Source organism: Triticum urartu, chromosome 7A (assembly GCF_056163025.1).
Source record: "Triticum urartu cultivar PI428250 chromosome 7A, HENAU_Tu73, whole genome shotgun sequence".
Lineage (NCBI taxonomy): Eukaryota > Viridiplantae > Streptophyta > Magnoliopsida > Poales > Poaceae > Triticum > Triticum urartu.
In genome coordinates this window covers 37881126-37888950 of record NC_141879.1, presented here as the reverse complement: position 1 = coordinate 37888950, position 7825 = coordinate 37881126, and the positions used below count along the sequence as shown (strand labels likewise).

At 47.5% G+C, this 7825-nt stretch overlaps 1 pseudogene; it reads left to right on the top strand.

Moving 5' to 3' along the window:
- The first annotated feature begins 5436 nt into the window (after positions 1-5436).
- Positions 5437-7603, top strand: LOC147957425 (protein FAR1-RELATED SEQUENCE 5-like; annotated as a pseudogene).
- Positions 7604-7825: the final 222 nt, after the last annotated feature.

Sequence of the window (7825 nt, the reverse complement as noted above, 5' to 3'; positions counted from 1 at the left end):
GATTATGGAGATATTTATTATACCATACATTTAAAATATCTTTATCAACATATTTAAAGGTACACACAAATATATAAATTATACTCATGCAAATGCCACAAATTACTATGAGAAGGTGTGCAGTTTTGTGTTGATTTTCCTCCCATGTAAATGAATTTTTAAGATACAATAAATTAAAAATAATTTACTTTTCATTGTAATATTTAAGACAATATATTAGATCTAGATGTGATTGAGAAAAATAAGTTGTAGAATGGTTAGTATAAATAATGATATTTATTTGTATAGCCCAAATTTAGTTTGGTTTAGAGACACGAGAAAGTGCATTCAGCATGGGAGAGAGCACTGCTAGATCCAACGGCCACCAAGACTGTATCGGTTTAGCGGTTTCAGCACAACGATGGGTATGTAGAGGAGGACAACGATGAGTAAGAGATAAGATAAAGAGTACTACTTAGTTGGGAAAGAGATAGAGTTTTCTGTGTAAGTGGAGTGCAGACATGCATAAAACTAACTTCTCATGTTGTGTCCACATACATTTATGTTTATTTATTGAGTTTTTATTTAGAGAAATGTTTTTCGCTACATAGGGTCTGCTCCTGTGTTTTTCGAGTCATGCTCGGAACGGATGCCACCATATACAAGATGTTCCTCTACACCGGAAGACATTTGCACCAAGCCGGTGCCCAAGGTTTCACTGGTTTAACCGGTAATGACGTCTATGCATGGTAGCACCAGATTTATTTTGATTGTGGAGTTTGCCACATGAGAGAACCAGTTATGCATCCTCCTACTCCTATCACCACTGCAACATGTTCTAATTATTGTCGCAACAAGTGCCCAACCCCGATTCACACATCACACACAAACATATAATGTAAATTCAATGAAATCCGCAGGCTAGTTCGGCTAAACGATTTGGAAATCATTATGAGCGTGATTAGTGCTTTGCTTGCTTGCATGCGCCATGCATTGTCATATTTGGTGTTATAAAAAAGGACTACGCTTAAGCCTGGGAATAGTTTGGACTGAAACCTTAGTTTCAGTTTGGTTTTCCTGTTAGATTGTGTTTGGTTGGTTGAATGGGCTGAGAATCTAAAACAATTTGGTGTGGTTTGGATTTTATAAAATACTGGATTAGACTGGATTGGTTTGGACTCAAACGAGTTGGTCTCAAACTGTTTCAACCCGTGGACAAAATCCAGTCTCTCCATCAGATCGTACAGACGGCTCCAGTATGCTGCACTCCAGCATACGTACGTAGCTTAATCCATTCCATTTATCAACGGCGTGTGTGGAGACTCTGAGAATGAGTAGCCTGTCCACGGTCCCCATGGAGTACGCGCGGCCTGTCCAAATCCTGGGCGACCCCTACGACCAGGCGGCGGCAAGCTGGTCCCCGGGCTCTCCGTAGATGCCGGTCGTCAACGTGGCTAGTTTCGACGCCTTCGACCCAGAATTACTAGCGTTGGGTGCTTGTCCAACGCGTGCCTGGCCACTGCTCACCTGTCATGCATGTGGGCGGCCATGGCATCCCGGCGGACCTCATTGACGCATTGCAATATGCCGCCACGAACGACGCGCACTAGCCGGCGCACTCGCCCATGTACATTCATGTCTCCAAAAGCTTCCGGGTGCAACTCAGTGTGCTCGCGCCCCAGCTCCTCGACATCCTCTCCCTCGGACTCGGCGTCCTGGTGCCTAGCTAGAGCGCCGCCTCCGGCTCACCGTCCCTACTACCCATGAAGGACCAACTACTTGAAACTGAAGATCGACTACTACCCGCTATGTGCGCAGCCGGAGCTGTCGGTGGGCGTGGAGGCGTACATGGACGCCGGTGCGCTGTGCGCTCTTCTCCATCCTCACGGGCGTGGGTTGGCCACCACGCCAGCTTCTAATTGTGTCCACGGTTTCAAATTACAGTTTCAGTCTAAAAATGAAAGATGGTTTGGATGGAGCTGGGTAGAAAACGTGGGTAGTTTGGTTTGGTCTGGATTATGGTGGTTAAATTTTGGATTGGGTTGTTCTGGATGAAAGAGGTATAGTCGTATAGTTTGGGCTGGCTTCAATCTGGTTTGAAACTATTCACAGGTTTAACTACGCTAGGCATAGGGCCAGACAACGAGGGAGTGCGATCGGTCAGCTCTGTACCAGTTTACCGGATGATCGAGTTTGTCCACCATTGGATTGCTGTATCCTATGTTTGAAGCCAACATGCCTTTGCTACACATCGAGAGACAGAGAGACTAAAGCAATCCCCCACGGATATCCTATTTTCACGAATGAGATGGGAAGGATGGAGATGGCGATAGAGGCTGTCTTTTTTTTAGAAACAAAGTATAGACACGATGCACACATATATGCACACACACTTCCCGTATTAACGCATTCACGTACATTCTACCCACATGAGAATCTTTGATAGACCGAGTTGGTAGATCTGGAGACTGATGGAATCATCACATGCACATCATAGCTGACGGTCATACCATGCTACTAAATGAGTAGGGTCAGAAAACATGGATAAATCTAGAAAATATGCCTTTTTTCTAGCTCTTGTGGGCCGTTGGAAACTGCATATACCATGCCCATTCTACGTTATACCGAATTTATCTAGGGCTCCTTTGATTCAAAGGAATTCTTTAGGATTTTTAGAGGATTGAAATCCTTACGAATTTTTTCTATGTAGGCCCTTTGATTCATAGGATTGGATCCTATAAGAATTTATCCTATGGAATCTTTTGTACTCCCTCTGTTTAATTTTATAAGACCTTGAAGATATTTCAAACAATATACAAAACAACCCATTTTAAGCTGTCTGAAATTACTTGCAAAAGTGAACGGAGGGAGTACTGCATTCGAAATCTAACCTCCACTGCAACCTCTTTTTACAATTCCTTTGTTTTTCATGTGGCATCAAACACTCTTTGCTAATTTTATAGGATTCAAGTTGACATGCCACTGCAATCCTATACCTTTTCTATTCCTAGATTTTTAAAATCATGTGAATCAAAGAGGCCCCTATCTTGCCACGTTTGCGTCTATTTATTATTAGTGCTATATGATTTTCCAGCAGATTTTTCTGAACAACAACTTTCTTTTGCCCAAACAATGAAATTCCGTGTACTACTAGAATGCTACTCCCTTGAATGTGCTCCCGCTATTTCGCCGAGACACGAGTTGCTAGAGCGGGGCTCCACGTGCCGGGCTTCCATGGCTGCCTTGAACGGGTCGTGACGGCCGCGACGGGTGGCACCGGCGGATTGGGGGTTGGACGGGCACACGCGACCGCGCCGTACCTTGCCGTCGTCGGTCACTCTCTCCTGGCATCATCTTGACCGTATCGGTCCGAGGAAACCCAGGCACACATGCTGAATTGCTGAGTAGCACGTACGTAGTACTGGACCTCTCGGCACGGATCCAGGACGTGATGGCGTCGCCATGCAGCACAAACCAGCCGCTCGCGTGGGGCGAGCGTGGCGCCCGTTCACACCACACTCCCCTCTTGTCGAGCTCGCTCTGACCAGTGACCACCATACCTGCACGAAGCGGCTGCGATCCGCCGCTGATTCGGGCTCCAGCGCGCCGTAAGGGCGGCTCGTGCCCTCACGCCGCCCGCGCAGACGCAGACGCGCACCGCCGCTGCGTGCGTGCGTCGGACGGTGGCTCGACTCGACCAACTGCATGCGCACCCGCACCGCGAGACCGCCACTCCCTATGCGAGCTCGCAGGTCGCTGCGACCACCGCGTGCGCTGGCTACGACGTCGCCCCGCTCGACGACACGATGTCACGATCGGATCACCTCTCGTGTCACCAACCAAATCCACTGTGTGCTACGCCGTTGACAGAGGACATCGGTCGCTTCTAGCGGGACGCCACGTGCGGGGCTTGAAGGGATAGTCACAGTGGATTCGGCCGTTGAGCAGGTCGTGACGGCGGCGATGCATCGGTGTGGCAGTGCCGGATTCGGCCGTTGGGAATTGGGATGGATGGGCACCACGCCGCACGCCGCCATGTTCGGCTACTTATTCTCCTTCCTGGCTTCACGTTGAGCGTAAATCGACAGAGTGTTACGCTCCGAGCCAACTCACTCCTTGCACACGGGGCCATCTCAACCCGGGCCATCCAACACAAAAAGCACTGGCTGGCGGCTGCGATCAAGGTGTTCTTTCCTTTTTTTTCCAAGTCCATGCATAGTCAACCTGTCTATATTCCAAAGCTTTGGAAATAACTTACAGCTGTAAGTGGGAAACAAAATCTGCTCTAGTTTTCAGAATGTCAAATATTCCTAATTTCAAAAACTTCCAAAAATATTGATATTTTTCTTTTTAAATCATTTAACTTTTTGAAAGTTTGGGCATTTTTAAACATGAGCTCTTTTACGGTACCCTGGTACTCCCAAACGACACCCAGGAGTACCGTGCAGATCTGGCCGTCCGCACGGAGGGGCAAAGAAGTCATTTACCAAACTGCAGTCCGCATGCACAGACAGTCCAAAGCGCAGCATGGGCGATTGTGAAGAAAAAAAAACAGAACACTCGATCTAAATCCCATTTTGTTTCTGTGGTGGCGGCGTGACCCTCGCGATAAGGCCGTGCGGCGCCGACGTGCCGCCGTCGGACACCCCCGCTTGGGGCCGACGTCTCAGGGCCGACGTGCGCCGTTCCACACCCCCGTCCGGCCCGAAGATTGTGGCCGCCCGACATCCCCGAGCGCCGCCGTCCGACACCACCGCGCGCCACCACCGTTCGCTGCGCGGCGCCGACGTCCCGCCGTCGTACACCCCCGCTTGGGGCCGACGTGCGCCGTTCCACACCCCCGTCCGGCCCAGAGAGTGCGGCCGTCCGACATCCCGAGCGCCGCCGTCCGACACCACCGCGCACCACCGCCGTTTGCCGTCCAGGTCGACGTTCTTCGACCCCGCCACCCGAGTCCTGCCCTCGCCATCCCTCCAGCGGTTCCTGCCGCCGCCACCTGCCGACGCGCCCACACGCCGCATAATTTTAGGCTGCGCCGCCACCTGCCAGACAATCGCCCGCCGAATAATTAGAGAACAGGTTCGTCGCCCGTTTTTCTCCAACCATATCTTGCAATCTGTATGGATACATGGCCCATAAATTGATCTTTATCAGAGTATACAGTTATACAGTGTCATTCGTATTAGTTGAAATCATGGATCTCCTTCAATTTGCGTCAGATAAACTAGAATGTCATAAAGGGTGACACTGGTACAGCACAACCTATCCTTCAGATTTTGTATATAATGAATGTTGCAATGTATATAGAAGACATGTTATAATTCCTCTAGAATTTGTGTTAGTTTTCTGTTTAAATTTTCTGTTTATCTGAAGAATCACCTAAATTCAGACAGTTTATATGACATTGACAGAATAAATGCGCTAAGTATGATGCTTTAATAATGGCAGGTTTGGAGGATGGATGGTCATAGTGCTAGCTTGGAGGAGATAGAAGAATATCACATGATGGTTAGTCAGATATTTGCAAGCGAGAAGCAAGGTTACGAGCACTACAACAGATATGCAAGAGCAAAAGGTTTTAGTGTCAGATTGGATGACAAGGAGTACGTGAAGGGCACCAGATAGGTGAAAGCAAGACGTTTCTGCTGCTCTAAAGAAGGGCACCGATTGGAGAAGTACTTTCAAGCGACTGACCAAAAAAGGGAGCCACGGGCGCTGACCCGTTGTGGTTGCAAAGCTATGCTTGAGATCCAACATGATGCAGGCAGGGGTCAGTGGTTTGTTAAGAAGTTTGTTGATGTCCATAACCACCCGCTAGGCGACCCGGACCAATATGCTTTTCTACGGTCTCACCGTCGGATGAACGATGCTCACAAGGCTGATGCAGTGGAATACAGACTTGGTGGTCTCCGTACGTTCCAAATCATGAATGTGGCAGAGAAACAGAACGGCGGCTATCCTCATGTTGGGTATATTTCCCGAGACCTCTACAATTTCTTCGCTAGGTACAAGAAAAAAGAATCTTAGGCAGGGATGCTGACTTTGTGCTGAACCATATGAGAGTACAGGAAGAACGAGATGCTGAGTTTTTCTTCAAATACACCACAGATGATGAAGGACATCTTCGAAATTTATTCTGGGCAGATTCACAGTCTCAGATTGATTATGAAGCATTCGGCGATGTAGTTGTGTTTGACAGCACTTATCGGGTCAACCGCTACAATCTCCCTTTTGTTGCATTTGTTGGACTGAACCATCATCGTAGTACTGTTGTTTTCGGGATTGGTGTTGTTTCAGATGAGACCCACAAGTCATACGAGTGGCTACTTCAGACCTTTGTAGAGGCGATGGGTCATAAGGAGCCCATATCTGTTATCACAGATGGAGACTCGGCAATGAGAAAAGCAATTAGGAAGATTTTGCCAAGGACAGACCATCGGCTATGCAGTTGGCACATTGAGCAGACATGATACGCCACCTGCGTAATCCAATGCTTGATGACTTCAGAAAACTCATATACTGTCGAATGGGAGTTTACCAGTTTGAGAAATCATGGGCTGAGTTCAAGGCGAATTATGAGATCGAAGAGGAGAATGAATGGATGTCCAGAATGTACAAACTTAGGGAAAAGTGGGCCGCAGCTTATACCAAGGGACGATATTTCTTGGGTATGCAGAGCAACCAGCGTAATGAGAGTCTGAACTCTAGGCTCCACAATCATTTGGACCGGAAAATGTCGTTGGTTGATGTGGTGGAGCACACTGAGCATTGCATATCACGTATGCGGAGGAACGAGGCCGAGTTGGATGCAATATGTTCGCAGTCAGTTCCTTTCACTAGAATAGATGCTTGTCTGTTGGAGATAAATGCTGCTCATATTTATACACCAAAATTTTTCAAGATGGTAAGAGATTGTATCCGGAGATCATGTGCATGGGTGATTCAAGAGCAAACAACAGTAAATGACTTGGTCAGGTATGAAGTAGTGTTAAAAGATGGAGCGGAAGGAGGGAGCAGACGTCTGTTCTCTGTAGAGTGTTCTTTTGATGGTTCGTTGATGAATGGTGCCTTCTATCCTTGCCGTAAGATGGAGTGTGAAGCCATCCCTTGCGCGCACATTTTTGCTGTTCTGGTTTTCGTAGGGGTAGCGACCATTCCTCCATGTTGTGTTAGCAAAAGGTGGACAATGGAAACCAAGGCTGCATTCGTGTCAGTGAGAAATGCAAATACACATGTGTGGTCAGAAGAGATGAGTCGTTACCGTGAACTGAGAAACATAGCTAGTATGGCCCTATTCAAAGTATCAAAAAGCGGGGAGCGTTCGCAGCAGGTGAAAGATTATCTCCAAAGTATCATCGATGGGCCCATCGAGAATGATGATAACACCGAGGAGACAACATTTGGTCCTATACCCTCTCACTACTCTGCCGCAAGCCAAGCTTCAGCGGAGAGAGTCCTTGATCCAAAAATAGTCGACACAAAAGGTGCTCCATGCAAGAAGAGAATGAAGCCATTTCACGAGACGTTGAGGGAAACGAACGGGCGGAAGAAGAGAACTAGAAGCTGCGGCCAATGTAAAAGTTCCGAACATGACAGGCGGAAATGTCCAGATTTAGGGAAATAAAATTGATAGAAGCACAGTACCAAATGTAAGTTGATGTTCATGGCCTTTTTATGGATTTGGGTTTGAAGTATGTTTTTCTTTTTTATATATCATACAATATCATATTTTAACTTATATGCAGATGGTATACACGCGTGCACCGAAGTTATTTCAGCTGGCACAAGTGTGGTCACATCAACCAACTGAGCCCCAAGAAGATGGAGAACTATGTTGGCAGTAGAC